General features: G+C 41.7%; 1 protein-coding gene across 2 annotated transcripts in view; it reads left to right on the forward strand.

The window, feature by feature from the left end:
* Nucleotides 1–22,355, forward strand: part of thrb (thyroid hormone receptor beta) — a 54,849-nt gene that overhangs the window by 7,078 nt on the left and 25,416 nt on the right. For both annotated transcript variants that reach the window (XM_053863233.1, XM_053863234.1), the window contains exons 2-4: nt 21,580–21,631; nt 21,826–21,906; nt 22,201–22,290. The gene's annotated coding sequence lies outside the window, so the exon portion shown is untranslated. The remainder of the gene's footprint in view (nt 1–21,579; nt 21,632–21,825; nt 21,907–22,200; nt 22,291–22,355) is intronic.

Here is a 22,355-nt window from a genome sequence, read left to right on the forward strand (position 1 = left end):
TGAATAATTCAGAGAGATGGAACAGAGCTGGGCGAGTCTCCCTCCTCCCTTGTAGTTCAGGGGCTGATGAGATCCTCGGTGGAAAAATATTTTAAAGGATCTAAAAAAATGTCGCTGATGTGCCTAAAAAAAAAAAATACTTTTGAGTAGCAACAATACCTGATTTATTAATGTGTATTTTCTCAAATCAATCAGAAAATAAAACAAGTTGTAGCAGACTACAATCATACAAGAGACATTATTTCTTCGTCTCCCACCCCTATGATCACTTCCCATTCCGCATGGTTGTACGGTATGTGTCTGAGGATTCCCAACTCTCTCTGTTAACAGCTGGTTAGTGTCCCTGTAACGAGGCACCTGTCAACAGCCTGTCTGACAGTTGTTACTATGACTGATGGACGATGTCCAGCGTCCTGACTCGCCTGTGAGAGGGGAGCCTGTGCTCCACACAAGTGTAAGAGTTCAGACCAGTGCAACATTTGGGCCATACACTCATTCACCATTGCTGCATCTTCGTTGACCAATGTGGATTTACACTTGACCTACATTTGCAATTTATAATAATTCAATAATTCAATATTCAATATAAAACTATAGTTATGCCATGAAAATGAATTCATACTTATTTTATTCTTATTACATTTCTGCATTTCTCTCATGTATATTTATTCCAAAGCCTGTATTTGAGTTTTGTAATCTGATTCAGCCTTGAGGTGTTGCTGTGGTGGACTGTTTGATCAAGGCCCTGACTATCACCACCCCTGACTAATTTAAATGGCAGTTTCTCTGACTAATCAGAGTTGACTTTCCCACTGCTGGGAAAGGTACTTTTTCATATACTTCAGACAGTTGCGGGGGCATCTAGGTGTCCACTATTCTACGCTTACTCATTAACAGGACTGTTTCAGTTGTGAAGCACAGCTAACCCTCCACAGGTATGCAGACCACCAAGGCTCAAGATTGGGGCTCACCAAACTCACCATTCACCAAAAAGAGTTCGGTGAGCCCTGTTCAAGGTCACCAGACTTAAGACTGCCACACGCACAGCTGATGAAGTTGTTGTTGTTGACTCTGTGTGCGATGGATGCCATTTTAGACGTTACATGGTGTATTGGCTGCATTTTTTTCTTTGCTGTGAGTCTGAATTGGATAATTTTTTGTTGCTGTAAATTATGATTTCTGGGCCAGAACATGAATTTATTAATTTATTGTTCAGCACTTCTATGCCAGTGGCTTCAAGCGACACCAGTGATAAGTGATTCTCTGTGCCTCGTGTCAAGAGGGAAGGGCAAGGTAATGAACTGTGTATTGAAGATTTTAATGTTAGTATTTTGCCCTAAGCATCTGTCATCAAAATGTATCTTGTATCCTGTCACGTTCGTGGTACAACACAAAGACAAATGCCTCATTCACAACCCTATGATCTTTAACAACAGACCATTGAAATATGTCTGTAGAGTGGGCCACCCTTCCAGAGCTTTGCTAGCAAAATTAGGATATGACATTCGGAGCAAGGAAGCACAAACGTCCAGATCCGCACAAACCTCCTCCAGCTCTTCCCAGGGGATCCCGAGGCGTTCCCAGGCCAGACCGGAGACATAATCTCTCCAGCGGGTCCTGGGTCTTCCCCGGGGTCTTCTCCCGGTAGGAGATGCCCGGAACACCTCCCCAGGGAGGCGTCCAGGGGTCATCCGGATCAGATGCCCGAGCCACCTCAGCTGGTTCCTCTCGATGTGGAGGAGCAGCGGCAGTTTATCCATAACAAACACATAGTGATAAACTGTGGGTGGCTCAGAAATCCAGTAGTTGAACACCGCTCAGGTTCAGATCGGGTAGGCCGTTATTCCCAATCACGCCCCTCCAAGTCTTGCTGTCATTGCCTACGTGGGCGTTGAAGTCTCCCAGTAGAACAATTGAGTCCCCGGTTGGGGCACTCTCAAGTACCCCTCCCAGTGACTCCAAGAAGGCAGAGTAGTCTGCACTGCTGTTCGGCACGTAAGCTGGGACCGCCGTGAGACACTTGTCCCCAACCCGAAGGCGTAGGGATGCGACCCTTTCGTTCACTGGAGTAAACCCCAACACGAAGCTGCTGAGCTGCGTGGCTATGAGCAAGCCTACGCCAGCCCGCCGCCTCTCCCCACAGTCAACTCCAGAAAAGTAGAGAGTCCAGCATCTCTCAAGGAGTTGGGTTCCAGAGCCCAGGCTGTGCTTGGAGGAGAGCCCGACTATATCTAGCCGGTACTTCTCAACCTCCCGCACAAGCTCAGGCTCTTTCCCCCCCAGCGAAGTGACATTCCATGTTCCAAAAGCCAGAGAATGTCCACACGAACCAGGTTGTCGGGCCCCCCACCCTCAACTGCCACCTAGTCCTCTTTGCACCCGACCCCAACACCTCCCTCTGCGGGTGGTGGGTCCGCAGGAGGGACGGCCCATGTCGTCTTTTCGGGCTAGGCCCGGCCGGGCCCCATGGGCAGAGGCCCGACCACCAGGCGCTCGCATTCAAGCCCCAAACCCAGGCCTGTTTAACAAGGTTCAGTTTTCTTCATTTATTGCCCCATTTGTATTGAACTCAATATATTGTGAAAGTATGATCTGCTCAATAGTCCAAGACAAATGAACCGTACTTTGTCCGCCTGTATCTATCTATCTGTCATATATATATATATATATATATATATATATATATATATATATATATATATATATATATATATATATATATATATATATATATATATATAGGGAGGCGTCCAGGGGTCATCCGGACCCCTGGACGCCTCCCTAGGGGTCCGGATGACCCCTGGACATCCGGACCCCTAGGGAGGGGTCCGGATGTCCAGGGGTCATATATATATATATATATATATATATATATATATATATATATATATATATATATATATATATATATATATATATATATATATATATATATATATATATATATATATACATACACACTCACACACATACAGTATATATTTGAGAGGCTTAATTCAGAAACATCTTAAAACCCTGATCTGAGTTTTCTTTTTTTTTTCAATGAAAAAAATTTGCTGTTAGCCCGCTCCGCCCCCAGAAATAAAGTTTTAGATGAGACGCACCCATGTTGACGACAAATCTCCGGACATGGAACTTCTGGTGACAAGAGGTACATTTAAAAAAGGTATCTCATCATCTTTTCTAGTTTGCATGTTCTCATGGGATGAGATCACAACACATTTATGTGACTCTTTTCCCCCTGAAAATGAATTATACATATCATGTCTGGATAGCACGCCTCTGTGCTGAAAGTGCTTGTTTGTCTATTTAGCTTCAAGGATCATCTAACTGACATCTTTTATCAAATCCAAACAGAAGTGTGTGGCTACGTTACAACGTTTCTCTGACTGTGTTTGTAATTCTATGCTTGTCGCTGGAGAAAAATTCACCACAAACTGCTGATATCCTCATGACAGAAGTCAAACTTCTATGTTAATACTGCCAGTACTGATGGTCAGCAGCCTCTTCAGGGTGTACCTCTCTTCTATCCAGATGTTGTTCTGCAGTAGCCTCTGTTTTTGCCTTTGTATGGATAAGGCTGTGGTGCAAAAGTAAACCACGGCTTCTCGTTGACAGAAATGTATTTTTGCTCATGGAATTTTTAAGTTTGATTCAATCAACCACACTTTATTCTCAAATGAATGAAAAGCAGCCTGGAAATGCACCAAAGTATGCATACAGTTTTATTAGAATGTTTGCGACTTGTAAAAGAGTAATTATGGCCCAGATGAAGTGATCTCCTGAGGCGAGGAAGCCTGTGGGGAGCGTAGTCCGAACTAAGGCTGCAGCCACACACTTAGGAATTTGTTTATCTAGGTGGATTTGGGCTGGCTTAACTTGCTGAGCCAAACACAAGAAAACTTTGAAAAGTGAAGTTGCAGATTGATGACAACTGTTGGAGTGCACCAAAACTAACATTGTCAGATGCAAGGTGACAGTGGTGGAAGTGTCCACTTCTGTTTCTTCGACTTTTCTTTGACGTTTTGAAGTTGTGGATGGGAGTACTATACAGTAGATGCCTGCAGCTATCTCCTTTTTACGTATATCAATAGAGTTGGCTAAAAAAACAGATTAAGTATCGATTTCAGTAGAATTCTTCAATATTGATTCAGATAGCATGAGATTGATTTGGACGCCATTGCACTGTGGTACATTTATGTCCAGTTGAAGTTCAAAGGTCTCCATGTAACAGTTGAGCAGTATGAATTGAATTGAATTTCTGTAAAGCAGAATGTGATCGATATCACTTGATCATTTGCTGTCGTTTGTGATGTTAAGTTTGTATTCAGCAACATGTGCAACATAAAAATACCTTATTGTGGAGACATGTTAAATAGCTTGAATGCAATGAATTAAATACACCAATTAAAGAACATGCACTTGCTGGAGTATGTGGAGTTGGAGTTTTTGATTCTTGGTGTAGTATTCTTGGGGTAGGAGTATGGAGTTTTTTGATTCTTGGTGTAAAATGAAAGACAGCAACACAGCCAACACGGGGCAACACTCGCAGTCCCCAAAATGAAGTTATCCTTTTGACTGAATAGTCGCTGCATTGCGCCTGCAAGGTTTTTGTATTTTTATTTTTATTGAAGAAGTAAATAAAAACATGTTTGTCTCAATTAAGTTGATTTCATGGTTCATTTCCAAATCATATGCCCAAGAACGCTCAACACAACTACATATTGATTACAAATTGATTGCCAATCCATGTTATTGAAATCGGCAGCATAACACCCGACTTGGTTTAATGTCTATGTTGTCCATTTTTATGTTGCAGATTTTCTTTATGTTTGTGAGTTGGAGAGAAGAAATATTGTTGCATTGTCTTCTATGTTGCAGCAGAGTGGCAACAGAATATCCTGCATTGCAGGATATTCTGTTCCAAGTTAAATGCACAGAACAACATTCAGTATGCTTGATAGCAACAACACCATCCTGCTTCAAACTCTGTGTAAGTGGCTACTGCACACTTCACAAATATCAACATGCGTTGTTTCCCTTCAGCAAAGTACATCATCATTATTATTATTATTTATTATTATTATTGACTGTGAATTAATCAGACACTGATCACATAAATGGTTATTCACAGTCATTAAATGATCAGTGAATCAATGAACAGGGTAAGGTTAAACATGAAGATGTACTTCAAAGTGTCCTTGAAAGTGTGCCGTTCCAGGTGAGTTATTCACACTTTTTCACATAACTTTTTTTGGGGGGTGGGGGTGGCCAACTGCAAGCTGCTGTTAACTCAGAATTTGCAGTCTTATTTTACTTTTCAACTCTTAAAAAACAAATCATGTATCTCCATATTTTGATTTGTTCATCATCACTTGAATCCAATGAACTGTGCTTATTTTAATAGTAAACCGTTTCTCTTACTTCGAAGGTTCCACTTGTTTCTATTGTTACTAGTACAGAAAGTAATTCTTAGAGGGGACCAAGTATCCAATTTGTCATCTTCAGTTATCAAATCCTCCTAATAAAGCACTTTTGCATCAAAATAAAAAAAAACATGTTTTCAAAATGAACACAAGTTGAAGTTTACAAAATAGCCGTCTTATTTAAATGACCAACAGGACATGATCATTTAAGAACTACAAGCATGGGCGATGAGATGTTCCTGAGTCCCATCCTATTTCAATAGATCTCAAATGTCAGTCACTGAAGCATTTAAAGCAGCAGAAACATGTTTATAAAAGAAACCACTTTACGTCATGCAAACTCCCGACTGAGATGGTGATCTAGGGAGCAGTGCCACTGTTGTGTGAAGATGTTGTATTTCTCTTCACAGTTTCTCTTCAGTTTTGCACGTGGCAAATCATGTCTCCTCAGATTTTGACGGCCAACAAAGTTCAGATCAAGGGCAAGCAAAGGGACCTTGATCGAGCATGAGTGGCTCGCCACAAAACCTGCAGCAGCTGGTCATGTCTGAGTTAGTGTGCTGATGACTGTGCCCTCCAAGACAGACTTGATCCGCGGAGCTGTCGTTGCATGGTTTTTAGGAAAGACAAATACATGTTCCTCATCCTGCCCTGCCAAAATATATGTCTTCATCGTTAAAAGCAGATGTTAGCTGTGGTTAAAAGTTGCTATGTGAAATCTGTATGGGGTACCATTCACATTGCAGCTGCGTCATTACACCCATAATCCTTTGCAGGTTACATGAACAAGCTTTGTGACGTGAAGGCTCTTGACGTCATGAGCCGAACAGATCACTGTATGTATACATATGAAACAACAGGTGCACTAGAGTGGCTTTACATGTGGATGTCATTTCAAGTTTCTCCCGTTGGATCGTTTTTTGGCTTTTGGCTTGAGTCATTATCACTGCTGGCAGTAATAGGTGATTTCTTAACCCCACAGAAGTTGCCCAGGTTGTCCAACTCCTCCAGGATGGCAGATTTAATATGTCTCCCAGCACAATCTCCAGAACGTGGAGGAAAATTCAGGAGCCACCAGTGGCCCTCTGTAGGGCCACTGAATGTCTCTGACCAAACAATGAGGAACAGACTTCATGAAGGTGGCCTGAAGGCCCAACGTCCTGTAGTCGGCCCTGTGCTCACTGCCCAACACTGTCGTCTGGCATTTGTTAGAGAAGATCAGAATTGGCAAGTCTGCCATTGGCGCCCTGTTCTTTTCACAGATGAGAGCAGGTTCACCCAGCTGTGACAGACGTGAAAGATTTTGGAGAAGCCTGAACAACATGGTGCTGGGTCAGTGATGGTCTGGAGAGGCATATCCATGGAGGGAAGCACAGATCTCTACTGGCTATAAAATGGTAGTCTGACTGCCATTAGGTATTGAGATGAAATCCTTAAACCCGTTGTCATACCCTACGCTGGTGTGGTATGTCCTGGTTTCCTCCCAATGCACAACAATACAATTCATAATACAATTCACGATCCCCTGACATAAACCCAATGGAGCATTATTTTTTGGTCCATTAGGCTCCGCCAGGTTGCTCCTCAGACTTTACTTAAGAAGCTCAGGGATGCCGTTACACAGATTTGGGAGGACATACCACAAGACACCATCCATTGTCTCATTAGAAGCATGTCACGACGTTGTCAAGCATGTATACAAGCACATGGGAGCCACACAAGGTATTGAGAAGCATTTTCAGCTGCATATACAGTGGTACCTCGGTTCTCGACCACAATCCGTTCCCGACGGCCGTTCGAGAAGCGATTTGTTCGAAATCTTTATCAATTTTTCCCATTACAATTCATGGAAAAAGAAATAATGCGTTCCAAGCCTTAAAATAGGCTTTTGTCGGAGTGAATGTAGAGTGTCTGCTGCAGGTGCGCTGTTCGTGTATGCGTGTGGCCGCTGCATGTGGGTGGGGTTGCCGAGTGAGTGACGTCTCTCCAGAAGTGAAGAGGTGCCCGGTGCGTGTCCAGCTGTGAATGTGCGGTTCTGTGCAGTTTGGCTGTGACAAAGTCATACACCAAGTAACACTCTGTCCAAGACTCGCCTCATCTCTGTCCGAGCTCCAGCTGACAGCAGGACATCAAACCCTGGAGTGTGCACTCCAGCCTCAAAGGTGTCGAGAGCGAGCACCTCTCCTGTGACACTCTACCACTGTCCACTGCTGAGACAGGAAAGGTTTTACACCTCAATATGAAGAAAAAAAACAGTCAGTAAATGTAGCTAACGTTACACGTCTGCATTCAGAGGCTGCTTTATACACAATAACAAAGCGCGTCGTGGGTCAGCTGATCGGTCCGCGCACCTTATGTTTTTTTCCGGCTTTTTTCGGGGGCGTTCAGGATTTTTGTTCGTAATCAGAAGCAAAAAAATCTCGAAATTTTTGTTCGAACTCCGATTTGTTCAAAGTCCGGGACGTTCGAAAACCGAGGTACCACTGTATGTATATTATTAATAAATTATTTAATCTTTTATCATTTTTTTTAGATGTTCACAATGTTAGTTTGACAACTGACTGCAGTTAGTATGTCTTTATACAGTAAAAGCAACTTCTGTTTCCATGTCTTTCAGTTTCCACAGTCTTGTTAGGTCTGGTGGTTAGAGTAGTAACCTCTCAATAAGCAGCCACCCGCCCTCACATCCCTCTGCCCCCCTCAAGGGCTTTATTATGGAATCTCTTTGCCTCAGGATCACTGATGACCTCACTGTTGTGCAGCCAATAGAACCTCTGGAGAACAGTTGAGAATTGCCCGTGTTTGTGTCTAACTCGCTCCCTCCCCTCCCTGTTTCTCTGCAGCTTTTCCCTCTTTTTTTCATTGAGAACGTGGTGCTGCAGTATCCTTAAAGTTCCTCTGTGTCCTGAGTTGTCCTCTCCTCACCCAGCATGCACTGCGGCAATCTAGAACACTGTTGGCTCAGGGTGGGTGCACACTTTTGATGTCAGGGGGTGGTTCGTCTGCAAGCCGGCGCGCTGTCCTGATGTGACCTAAAATCGCACAGTCAGATGAGAGCAGCCAGCTTGTGTGTGTGTGTGTGTGTGCGTGTGTGTGTGTGTGTGTGAGAGAGTCTGTGTGAGCAGAAAACAAACCTCTTTATTAATTTACAGCCCCAGCTCTCTCAGGACGATTGAAGTCAGCCACATCTGCATGAAACAAGCTTGAAATAAGAAGGTTGTTTATTTAGATTTATTTTTCAGGATGATTTTATATTTTCACTTGTGAGTGGTTTTTCTAAACTAGTCTAGTGAGGAGCTGAGATATTTCTCTCTGACATGATCAAGGAGCCTGCTGCTGAAGCAGCCATTCAGATTTTCTCTGAAGATTTGTATTTCTTGTACTCATGTTTAAATTAGATATATTTTCATGTCATTTCATCTACACATGTCTGAGGAAATCAGACCCCTCCTTAAAAAAAAAGAAAGAAAGAAAGATTTTTTAACAAGGAGTTATTGTTAAACTTTAATGATAAATAAAAAAAATAAAATGAATGAATTTGTAAAACTTGTAAAAATAAGTAGGTCATTACAATTGGGATCAAGATTGGATCACAGTCATGGCTAAGTTTAGCCATTTCTTTAGAATGATTAGGTTTACAAACGCAGTGTGTGCGCATGCGCATGTCAGGGTTATTCTGTTCAGTGGCTATAAGAAAACACCCATTGAAGTTTCATAAATCTGACAAATTTGTGCTAAGATTATTTAAAACATTAGCTTCTGAGAACAGAGGAGAGCTAGCATCATGCTAGCATGTCAGCTCATAAATGCCTTCATGCAGAGAGTGGGTCCAGTGCAATAGGTAAAACACAGTTCACTCCTTCATCATGCTTTATTTTTAGGAACAAAATGAAGCTTTGTTAGCTTAAACTCCTGTCTGAGTGTAATTGGCTGCATGACAAACATGCTATGTACAAAGCCTGCGCCCTGAGGACACAACAGGCACCCCGTCTGAGAGTTAGACCGGTTTTAAGTTTGTGTGTGTTTCACCTCCTTCATCAAATGTTAAAAGAAAGAAACACATTCCCGCTGTTCGACTTTTGTCACATTCTTTGTAGAACATTTCTATTTCTAACAGCAAAAGACGTCTGACAGTGGTTATTATTAATTATTAAAGTTATCTGTAATTTTCTTTTATTGTTTTAAATTATTTTCTTTTTTTGGATTATAAATCACTCATTTCATTTAAGATAAATTAAGTGTATACAATTTACTTATTTAATGTGTACTTCTGTAAAAAGATCAATTGTCAAAACACTGTCACGACCGCTTATATTTTCTTCTCTTTTCTTCTGCTCTGGTGCCTGTACTCCCACTTCCTCTTGATCGTGGCAAGCGCGATCACCAGCTGCCGGGAACCTCATTGATTGCTGGCACTCGATCTCATTGATTTTAGTGGTGTAGGGACAGGAATCAGACAGATGCCAGGATGTGAAATCTTCTCTTGTACAGTACAGACCTATTCCTTGTCATTCCAGTGGTCCTTCGTATGTTGAGTATTTTGTGCTGTTCCCGTTTGTCTTTTCCCTGTATTCATTGTATTTTCAGGTTTAAATTTCACTATGCTGGCGTACATAATTCCTTCCTGATTTTTTACTGGACATTTGAACAGTTGAGGTCTTCCTGCCTTTATAGGGGTCTCCTTTAGTTCAATGGTTTTCAGGCATCCAATTTGCATTCCTGCCCTCCTATGGTCTGATTGCCAAATGGACCAGGCTGATGTTACGTGTGGTGTAGCCACAAAGTTTGTTTGTTGTATTTGTGCGTCACATGCTGTATAATCTGCACATTGATGGGATGAAAATGTTTCCTGTCGACACACATCATACCGTTCCTAGAGGCTGTGTTTGTGTTTTGCTCAGTTCATTGAAGCACAGTGAACAGCTGTGGTTTTGATTGTTCAAGGTCATGGTCAAGGTCCACTTTATTTATGTAGCACATTAGTACAGCATAGTGCTGACCAATGTGCTTCACAGTGACATAAAAACAAACAAGCAAAGATTTTGCTGCACTATTAAGAGTTGCACTTATTGGAAGCTTGGCTACCAGAGGCGTGTGCTGTGGTCAGTTTGAGTGACATGGGTTGTAGCCAAAACAACACACCTCAATTTGACAAAAGGAGTTCATGTGTCTCTGTTGTGCACATGCCAGGATCACCACTCGGTGATGCCAATGGACAGACAGCTGTGGAAACTTGCCGGCAAGGAAGTTGGCATGAGGCACGTTTCCACATTTATTTTACTCTTGACACGTACAAAAGAGCGTCAGAGTCTTGTATTTTGTCTGTACGCACCCTTGATATATGAGGCTCCAGGAGGTCCTTTCTGGGTACATTTTCACAAAGATTTTTTATGCTGTCGTCATTTGCCTCAATCACTTCTGCTCATTTTGCACTAGAGAGAATCTGGCGACTTCTGACCAAACCGTCACACTGAACCCTCCATGAGATCTGGGCATTGCAGTTAAGTATTTGATCAGCAGCCTTACCACTATGCCTGTGACAGAGCTAAAGTAGCAAACTTTCCCTTTGGTCATCTTAACAACTCTTGATTGATCAAAAAGGAAGACACTATGGTGGGGATTCATGAGTTCAGAGTAGAGTTTGTGTTGTGCAGAGGGAAAACTGTTTAAGCATGCATTGAGCTGCAAGTCTGAATTACTCAGAAGTCCTTGATCCAGTTGTGAAACCAGTTCCAGCTACATGAGCAGTTTTTCTGGGATGTGATGCGATCTATTCTGTCATGTATTCTAATAGAGAATGAAATCTTTTGAAAAGAATTACTGTCCTGTTCAGCTTGACATCATCATTCATATATGTAATTGGAACCTGACTTGTCTATATCTGTTTCTTTTTACCATGAGGTCGGGTGTACACATGGACGACTGCCCGATCGACGATCAGCATATCCCCTCCTCCCCCATCGATCTAAACAAAATTTCATTCAGAAGGCGCCGGGTCAGATAATTTGATTGTGAAAGTAATTCTATGGAATATTTTCATTCAAATCCAGCATTTATTCCCAGTATAGTGGTCTGTGGAAATGCAGCTATAGTGAGGGCATCCTCACTCATGGCATAATATATTGACAATGGGAAATTTGCATTGTATGTTGTCGCATTAGGCTTTCAATTGAAGCACATGTTCAGCTTTCCTGACGCCATGGGCAGCATAATATGTTATGTTGTGTATGTTATTATATGTTTGTGAAAACATACATTGCCTGTTTGCTACAGTAGAGAACTGGACTTGAATTTTCAATCTAAACAGTTTGACAGCTGAGCCATGTTCAGTCACTCAGCTCAGGGAAAGTGAAACATATAGGGCTGGCAGCCAGCCACACACACTGTACTCAGAACACATACCCAGGATGTGCCGTCTCACGCTACAATGGGTGTGTCACTTAAAATAAAAGGGTGTGAGTGGAAGAAAAACCAACCCCAGTGTAATTATGCAGATGTTCTTGTGCCAAAATAATTCTACAACTCACTATGATTATCAAATGTTCCTGTTACTCTATTGGTGATTACAGTCACCAACAAAATTGATCCAAAATTGAATAAAGGCATGTCAAAAGTTGATTTTTTTTTTTAAACAATCTATCTTAATGATAAATAAAATTGTTGATTTACATCTTACTTTAATATTTTATAGACTTTGAACCAGAATGAAAATTATACTGTCCCAAAGGACAAAATGAAATACAAGTAAAACTCAGGAAAGTTGCACTTGTATGCCCCCTTGTGTTCACCCCATGCAAATGTGGTGTTGACATGATCCTGTGCATCAGCGTCTGTTTCCCCACATACATGTATGATCTGTCTTGGCTATGTGACTGAACATTCCAGCCATTGAAACTGTTTGTACAATGCTCCACAACCGTCTTAATCTTGGTCCTCAAAGATTTTTGTTCCAACCACGTTGTATTGTTCCACATAGGTGAACAAATCAGGTGTTTGAAGAATGCAATCATTTGATTGTCATTGTGGTTCGGCTGACAGCAGATTCATTGACTTATTTGTGGATGAAAACTATGCTGAGCTTGATGCTTGAAGCCTGAAATGTCACTGAAGGCAGTGACACTTTGCGTGACTCCTGAATGTACAACTGCTGTATAAGTTCCACTGTGGAGACCATTCTGCATCAATTATTGTTTCCACAGAAATTCCTGACTTGTGCTGCCTCAGTTTGAAATATTCAGCTTTGGGTGTTACTGTCGGCTAACAAAGTGTTCTGCTCGCGAAAATTCCATCACCTTGCAGCTTATCATTCTTGCCCCCCTGCATGGTTCAGTGCTTTAAAAACATTGCAGATGATTCCTGTGTAAGACTTCATCTTTCTAAAAATACTGGTGTGCATGCGTCTGTGTTGTATCTGGCTGTTGCGGGAGAAAGTCGACTAGTCAGTTACCATGGTGATATGAGTTATATTTGTCATTCTGACGCAGATTTCAGCCTCTTTCCTACATTGCATCAAGTTCAGAGGATGGAAAAACTGTGTCTGGTGGAAGTCACAAATTCTACTGTGATTCCTGTGGCTGGTCCGCTGTTCCTATAGAAATTAAATCTCACTTAGTATTTAAGCATAATGGTTGACCGCAATCATCAGTCACAGAAATTTTGGAACGTCGTTGTCAGGAGAATGACCAGCGAGACGATGATGAAGTTTCTGATCAGCATACTGATTGTTGTCATTGTTATCATTTAGAGATGCTTGACAAGTATTTATTCATCATAAATTCACAATATTAATTTGGAGTTTTTAAGTTTGGAGATTTGGATTTTTTAAGTGATATCACTTGTTGTAATGCATGAACTAGTAGTAGTAGGTTGCAGAATAAACTGGACAGAACAGGACTGGACAGGTATATTCTATTTAAAATTGTATATTTCTTACTTGCCATGAATTAGATATTCAATAACTCGCCAAAAAAAAACAATTCATGAAGCAGGGGATCCATTCTTGAAAATATTTCAGATCCTTTACACATTCCACATTCATAAATCTAAATCAAATGTTGCAATAGATAGTTTTACGTAATACGTAAAGACTCTAAGAATTCCATTACAGTGTTATGACTGAGAATGCTCCGATCGATTGAGTGTTCAACAAAGAGTGATCGGCCAAGCAGCAGCCTCTTACCGCAGCTGACGCTTAGCAACACCCGCCGGTTCTAGCAACATTCGGAATGATAAGAAATAATAATTAATTTCACCAAGCTAGATGACCAGCCTTTATCCGGTGTCTTTTACATGGAGACGGAGACGGAAACCGAAACGACTGGCTGTTTTGTAGTCGGGTCTAGCGTTCATTAACCACCTTAATCTGAAACTTTTGAAAACATCCGCAGTGGAAACTTTCATAAATGCAGTGGTCTCTGTCTCGGAGTCCCACTACAGTATGTAAATATTTCACAGACATAGCACAGTCTCTAGAGATTCACCTGTGACGTCTCGCATCTAATTCAATGTTTTTCATTTGGCCTTTTGACAGAATAGTTGCTGCATTCAGCAAGGTTTTTCTATTTTTTGCCACCTTGATATATATATAAAACACGTCTGAATTAAAATGATTTAAAGGTCATTTTTTCAGATCATGGACACAGAATGTCTCATCATTTTGATTACAAATTCATTGTCAATCCATGTGATTGGTATTGGTGATCGACAGCAAAAATACTGATCGGAGCATCCCTAATTATGACATTTTGGTGGCAGTGAAATGGAAGGCACTATTTTTTGTTTTTCCTTTTTGCAGGTATTGTTTTGTTCAATGATATAGATACTTAGGTGTTCTGATGTTTGTACAGGACTGTCTCAGAAAATTAGAATAGTGTGATAAAGTTCTTTATTTTCTGTAATGAAATTAAAAAAACAAATGTCAGCCTTATATTATTTTAATATTGCTGATTATGGACTCAAAAATCCTTTCTCAAAATATTAGAATATTTACTCAGACCAAGTAAAAAATAAAAATGTATAACAGCAAAACAAAATCAATCATTTGAAAATGTCCATTAATACACTCAGCACTTGGTTGGGAATCCTTTTGCAGGGATTACTGCATCAATGCGGCGTGGCATGGAGGCAATCCGCCTGTGGCATTGCTGAGGTGTTATGGATGCCCTGGATGCTTCATTTGCATTGTTGGGTCTGGTGTCTTTCAGCTTCTTCTTCGCAATACCCCACAAATTCTCAATGGGGTTCAGGTCAGGGGAATTGGAAGGCCAATCCAGGACAGTAATGCCATGTCTTTTACTTTCTTGATTTTGCTAATAGTCTACTGATGCTGCACTTACCATTTCACTGAACCATTTCACTGCCTGTTTAATCTCAGTAAAAAAGAAACATAGCCTAAATACACAAGAATTTGATACATCATCAAAGGGAGCTATCACTTTTTTTTGTACAAAAATGACTTTTTATAAAAACAGACGTCCGAGTCAAATAATCATCAACAGAGATGAACACAGTGACTTTTGCTTCACACTTTCAGATGCAGGACTCTCCTGGCCAGTTGTTTTACTTGACTGACCCTGATTAATTTAAAAATATATATTTTTATAATGACTCTTTCCCTTACTATAAGCTAAATGTCTACAGCTTTGTTCATCTTCATTATATATTTATGCAAGATAAGCAACAGTTTTATCAGCTGTGTAACTGTTTTCTAAACTTTCATGCATTTAAACATTCACTCAAACAAAATATATATGAAGGCTTACCTCTTGATCAAATAAATAGAGAAACGTGATTTTTTTTATCCCCGTAAAACTACTTTGCTCACATTCGGTAAGCTCTCTGTGCCTAGCTGCATCGCTGTCCAGCACAGCTTGCTGCTCCACGCTGAGAATTGGGAGGAGCGGGGGAGCGAGCTGCATGCCAAAAGGCTCGCCAAAATACTCCTCCAATTAAAAAGCTAAGAGGTCATTTTGTGAGGATTTGTTTAAAGTTTGGAATAATACTGTTTATCTTCCTCCTGTCATCAGCATCAGACATCCCATCAATCACAGCGTGCTTCTGTGCCGCAAGTGTAGCAAGTAGCGAGATGTGGATAACTGCAAGATTATACCAGCAAACAAATATGGCAGACGGCTATGGCTGCAAAAAGGGTCAAGAGTCTGCAAATTTCTATTCCTATTCAGCGAAATTACTAGGCGAAACACACTTTTTATGGAAACCAGTGTGATGACACTATGAGTAGGGTATTCATAATTAGACATTTTGGGCATCCTGCTGAGAAGAACTGGATGCCGTTCAGCAGACGCCGTCATACTCAGAAGCCTGAGAGTGAGGTTGTTCAGAGTGGGCTTGTAGTTTGTGACCACCTTGTGCCCTCTCCACACTGCAACTGAGTCATTGGCTGTGAACTGCTGCGTAAGCTTATCTGAATATAGGGCCTTAGGTTTTTTCAGCTCCTCCTGAAACCGATACTTCACCTCTTTGTAGCAGTTCCTGTCCCCACTCTTGCCAGCTGCCTCCTTCTCCTGTCTAATCAGGCTGAGTTTCGCCATGAACCAAGGTTTGTCATTTGCACAACTCACCTTGGTGCTTGAAGTCACAGTTTCTGTATACTCATCCAGATTATTGTTATCAGCCCTGAACACCTCCCAGTCTGTGGTCTCCATACCAGTCCAGAGCTTCATGATCATCACAACAGGCTTTTGCAAGCATCAATCTCTGTAAGTAGGAAGAAGATGAACCATCAGGTGATCAGAGAGTCCCAGTGTTGCTCAAGGGAGGGCGGTATAAGATGTGTAGCAGTGATCCAGCACGCTCTGCTCTCTGGTGGGGCATTTTACAACCTGCCTCTACCTGGGAAGCTCCTCACTCAGATTCGCCTTGTTGAAGTCACCAAGCACAATCACAGGGGTGTCCGGGAAAGTTTGCTCCACATGCAGAACCTGGTCCGCGAGTACTCTCTAGGCCTCATGAATGTCTGTGCTCTGTGTTACGTACACGGCAGCCAGAATGAATGAAGCGAATTCGTGCAGGTAGTAAAATGGCTTCCAGTTCACTATAAGACATTCCAGAGAGCCGTTATTTTGCTTCTTTTTATGTATTGACGGTGCAGCTGAGTGTTCATACTCCTGAGATGAGTTGATTAATATCAGGCCTATCACTGCCGCTGACTTATTACCTGTATTTTTGCTTTCAGTTTCAGACTTAGTCAACTTTTTGCCTGGACTGTAGTGAGGGAAACGTGCCAGTTCACTCATTCGAAAATGATCGCGCACACCTATTCCCGGGATATTCCTCTCCAACGTCGGCTCACTCAGCAATAAGATGGATGAACTGGCGCTGATATTGAGACGGAACAAGGACTTTTCCTCTTGTGTTTGTCTTTGACGGACAGTGCGCTTCATCTGAAGGGATTCCAGCCTCGCTGCGTGGAGCAAACCAAAGGTGCAGGAGTATGTTTCTACATCAACGATTGCTGGTGTACGTACGACATCCCATCAGTCACACCCATCTCATGGAAAACAGTGTGATGACCTTACAAGTGGGGCATTATACTGTACAAGCATATGGACATTTAGTGCGTCTTGCTGAGAAAAACTGGGCGTTCACTTTTTCATGTTTTGTAGTTCTGGCCGACCTGGGGACGGCCAGATGCCCCTGTAAATAGAAGCCTGTTGCAGTGGTATGTCAAGGACACTTTTTTCAACAGCGAAATCTGGCATCAATCTGGCAATCAGCAATGAATGCTCTGCGCTTGGCTCACTATTTTACACGCATTTTGAAAAGACTCATCACAGATGGAGAATTGTCTCCTTTGCCCACTAAGACCATTTTAGGAATGTGTGAAAGTAGGGACTCTTTGTCTTGGTTCAACAACTTACATTTGATCAATTTAATGATGCCTATACTGCATTTCACAAGTGAAAGGTTCTGCTGTGACTTCTGGCCGCGCTGTTTATGTACAGATCAGCTCGTCCCACTTTCTTTGACATCAGCACTCTTGTGAAAACTCTTCACATGTACATGTATTCACAGAGTAATATTTGTGTGGCAGCCTGTCCACATCAAGCCACAGACACTGGTACACAGAGACTCAAAGCTCAGAACGATGATGGGTCTGGAACTCTCATCTGGAATTAAACATCCTGATCAAATCTGTTTGACTGTGCTGGGATCGACACACACACTACAAACTACAACATGTGAAGAATACAATTAACCAGAGGTTCCCAAATAATTTGGTAGCAACGAGACTGTCTACAGCTGAGTTCAATAGACTTATCTTGGATGGCACACTTGGTTGCCGAAAGGATACTTGATCTAATCCGAGAGAGATACTCGCCACAGATGTATCATGATGTCGAAAAATTTCTCCCAAATGGGTTTGAATGCATTGAGAGAGAAACTTCACATCCAGAGCTGAGCACCCCTCATGCTTATGCCCTCAACATATCCATCAACTTCCTTCATTTTGGACCATTACAGAAATGGATATGAATATATTCTGCTTATACTGGATCACTTTACCAGGTTCAAACTCATGCCACCTCACTGAAGTATTCAAAAACAGCTTAAAGCTTCACCATTACCTGGGAAAATAATTTGAAAGTAAGCTGATGGCAACTTCGGGCATTCTGGGCCCTCACACAACTGTTTGTCACTTGCATGGAAATGGGTCAGTTGCCATGTTGTTGACTGGAACGAGTCGAACGCACAATACTTATAATTGCCCAAAGAATGAGGAAACAGACTGCTCTCCACATTTCTTCGTTTTCACACTCTCAACTCGCCTCTCAGTTGGTGCTCTGTTTAATTTAATAAAAAGTTGTTCGCAATGGTGCCGCTTGGAGAATGTGACTCCTTGGAAGAAGAGAATATGACGTGCATACGAAATTGCAACAACATCAGCAATGAGACGTTTGTGGGAATGCCCAATACGACTAAGAGAGTAAGGACAGGAGATTGGCTCCTGAATAGAAATCTTGCTTCCTGAGGTGGAGCAGGGAGGATTCAACCCTACTAAAGGACTAAAGTCGCCACCTGGATCCTGGATCTGGGGTTGCTGCAGTTGGTCAGGTCTAGGTTCAGCAGCATTACGTCCTCAAAGAATGAGGTCAGCTGACTACCTGAATATACTGAATGACCAGGTTATTCCATCAATGGATTTTTTCTTCCCTGATGGCACGAGCATATTCCAAGATGACAGTGCCAGGATTCATCGGGCTCAAATTGTGAAAGACTGGTTCAGACATCATTTTCACACATGGATGGGCCACTACAGAGTCCAGACCTTGAGAATCTTTGGGATGTGCTAGAGAAGGCTTTGCACAGCCGTCAGATTCTACCATCATCAATGCAAGATCTTGGTGAAATATTAATGCAACACTGGATGGAAATAAATCTTGTGACATTGCAGAAGCTTATCGAAACAATGCCACAGTGAATGTGTGCTGTAATTAAAGCTAAAGGCGGTCCAACAAAATATTAGTGTATTAGTGTATTAGTGTGATGGTGATGGCAGTTATCATTGAGCCAAGATGAAGTTTCCAGTGCAGAGTGCCACAGCATAAGCCTTAAAGCCATACGCTTTACACTGTATATCAACTGATGACTGTATTGAGCAAGAAAAGGGGTAATTGAAGCAACACATTGTCACCTTCGCAGCGTCCAATTGCGTCTCTCTCCAAGTGTCTTTTGTGTCCTGTGTTGACACAGAAAGCAACCTTCAGCGTCAACGCGTTAGGCTTTCAAATGAACGAGTTCCACAGCATGTCCTGATGCTAAAGAATGACAAAGTTCGGCTTGTTGTTGTATGTCCAAAACATTTCAGGAATTGCAATCAGTCAGTCATCCTTCTGTCAGTAATGATGTTCTTCAGCAGAAATGAATCTTTTTGTTGAAGGATCGCAATCAGAGAAAGCATGCAAATGATCAAGTCAAAGTGAAAGTTGCCTCCGATTAGCCTACTCCGTCTTTAATGTGATGCATGAAATTATTGTTATTGATGCTCAGTCTCATCTTACTTGCATCCAGCGTAATGTAATTTGATAATTGCATCGACTTGTCTCCAATTCTTTTATGAAAACACCATCTGCTGCCCTTTATGGAATTGCTGTTACCATGGAGACAAAGCTGAATCGCATTGCCTTTTGCGATAGCTACTTGATCAATAGGTATTAGAGGGATTAAGGTTTGATTGACGGTATATTAAAAAAACAAAAACAAAGAGACACTGTTATCGGCATGCCATCTTGAATGAGATTGAGATGTACCCGCTGTTTACAAGTTGTTTGCATCTGTGATTTAATTATGTCTGACCGGTTGGTGGGAGTCAGAGAGCAGTGGTATCCAATTCTGCTACATGCACATGTGCAACACCACAGGCAATGTAAGTGGAAGATGTGCTTGAGTTGCCAGCTGGGCAAAGATCCTGCAGCTTCTGATACTGTTTTGTTATCTCTTGTTTTGAATGCATTTTTGCTTCTTTTCATATCTGAATAAGTTTGACATTGAAACTTGTTGAGTGACGTTTAGTATCATTGTGTCTCACATACACAGAAAAAAGAAAATTATGTGGATGAACATGTGATCTACTGGGACATATCTTGTGACATCTTGCTATTGTTCATCAGTTTTTGTGTTCTCCATCCTAAGAAACAACTATTGAACATAGATATATATACAGTAGATGACTAGATACATATATTTCATGGATTATGGTGTAGCAGCAGCATACAGTATAATACGAAGACTAACCTTGTTGGTAAAGGATAACCACATGGACGCAGTTCTCTTCCTCGATCTCTGTGTGCATTTCATGCTGAAGTGTCTTTCCACCCACCAGATATCTCATAGCAGGCTTTAAGAAAACATTGCTCCTTCTAATTTTTCATTTACATTAATCTTTCATGCAGTGCTGCCTGCTCAACGTCCCGAGAATTGCACATTACAGTTCAGTAGAGTACTGTATGAGTAGAGTATAGAGAGTAAGTAACCTCAGTCTTCTCATGCACATGACGCCTTAAATGGCTGACCAAAGAGGTGACCGTGACCAGGAGAGGCACCCAAACGTCGTTTGCTGTGTTTACATGGACCTCTCTAATCGGAATGAAATGACCTGATTCAGCTCCTTCCGAATGACCGGTAAAAGAATTCCAAACAAACATGAATCGTCCGGCGCTCACCATTCCTGTGACTGAAGCAGTATGTGCAGCTGCAGTGATTGTCACCTCAACAGCAAAAACACCATAAGAAAAGTACCGCCCATGGACATGAGGTTGTCTAATGGGGACCATGAGTGAAGCCTGCAGGCCTCTTCCAAAACTACTTTGCAAAAATCATCTTATAATGATGAATTTTATGTCTCCTACCTTGTGATGTCTTTTGGAGTTATAGTAAAGAATCAATCATTTGATCAGTGTCATTCTTATTATCAACGGTGCACCGACTCCTGTTAATTCAAAAGTGTGCATTGGTCACTCAGTGCTCTCGCAGTGGCTTAGAGTTTTAAAAAGGTTGGTGAGGTCTGGTTTAATGATGTTTGGCCTTTTGAATTGTCTGTTTTGTTAACTGGATGCAGCACAAGGCTTCTCAGTTTCTCTAATGATTTGCGTTGCGCTAAACCTGGATAACATGTTGAGGGGTCGCACGCAGAAACTAGGATCAGATGAAAGTGATGTGGAATCGGGCTTCAATGACCTTTCAGCCACATTGTTTACTGATTTCCGACATGATTTTGTGTGCCAGAACGGCGAGGGGAGAGCAGCCTAGCAGGTCTCTAATGGGAGTTCATGGAGTTCAGTCCTCCAACCAGCCACAGTAATGAATAAGCAAGCATTGGTATGTTGGTCAGATCTACCTCTGTTGGTCCAGTGCATCACACCTCTCTTCCTGTGTGTTTGGTGTCCAAATGTATCTAGCGTGGAGTTTTCGGATTTTGCGCTGAAATTGTCCAGTGTAGGAGGTGCAGACTGTTTTGTTCCTCTCTTTACCTGGCACCAAGTGAGCATCTCACACCAGAGGCCCAGTTGCTATTCAAAGCACATCATTAATTGTAGCAGCTCATTAAGGTAGAATATGCGGTACGTGTTGTCTCCATTTGGCTCGTCCTGACTCAACCTTCCTTCTTATGTTTCTTGTTTTCTGTGTTTTTCAGTGGAGCGACTACCTCAAGTGAGATGGCACCACATTAATCAACGCTTGTCAAGGTCAGTGTCATCCTGCCCAGAATGCTACTGATCTGTTTTGAGAGTCAAGTTTGCCTATGCATGTTTATCATTTAGAAATTGATAAAGAATATTGATGGGGTGTAACGTGTCTGAATTTCATAATGCAAGTAACGTCATTCTGCAGCTATATAATAATTTATACATCCCGTTGAATGTTTTGTATTTCATTGCAGACCAACTCCTTCAAGATGGTTCACACAGAGCGCTTTCTTTAGTTTGAACCATCTGTGAAACTAACCCTGACAGACCCCCAAGTAAGTTTTTCTACTGTCTATTTCTATTGTCTGTGTACTGGCATCTTCTGGAATTCTTTACAGTGTCTCCCTGTCATGTGATGGAATTCAAAAAGCCTTCATTTGACTGGTACTGTGACAGTCTTCCACAATTGGGTAGACATCTGAATGACAACATGACAACTTTAAAAATGATCATGGTGCTGTTATTTACATGAGTAGGTTTGATAGATTTTTTTGAAGGTTATCTCTACTGTTCAGTGTATTTACAGTATAGATATAAACTGCCTGGCCCATGTGGCCTCTCTCTCTCAGACAGGAAGTCTTTTGCTGTGATCAGGCTAGCACGCTGCTTGTGAGGACACTGTTCCAAGTCTCCGTCCAGATGCATCAGCAACAGCAAAGGTGAGTCAAAATCAAGGCTCATTCACACAGAGCCACACATTTTCTATGCAGGATTCAAAAAAGTG

The sequence above is a fragment of the Synchiropus splendidus genome, chromosome 4, assembly GCF_027744825.2.
Source record: "Synchiropus splendidus isolate RoL2022-P1 chromosome 4, RoL_Sspl_1.0, whole genome shotgun sequence".
Taxonomy (NCBI): Eukaryota; Metazoa; Chordata; class Actinopteri; order Syngnathiformes; family Callionymidae; genus Synchiropus; species Synchiropus splendidus.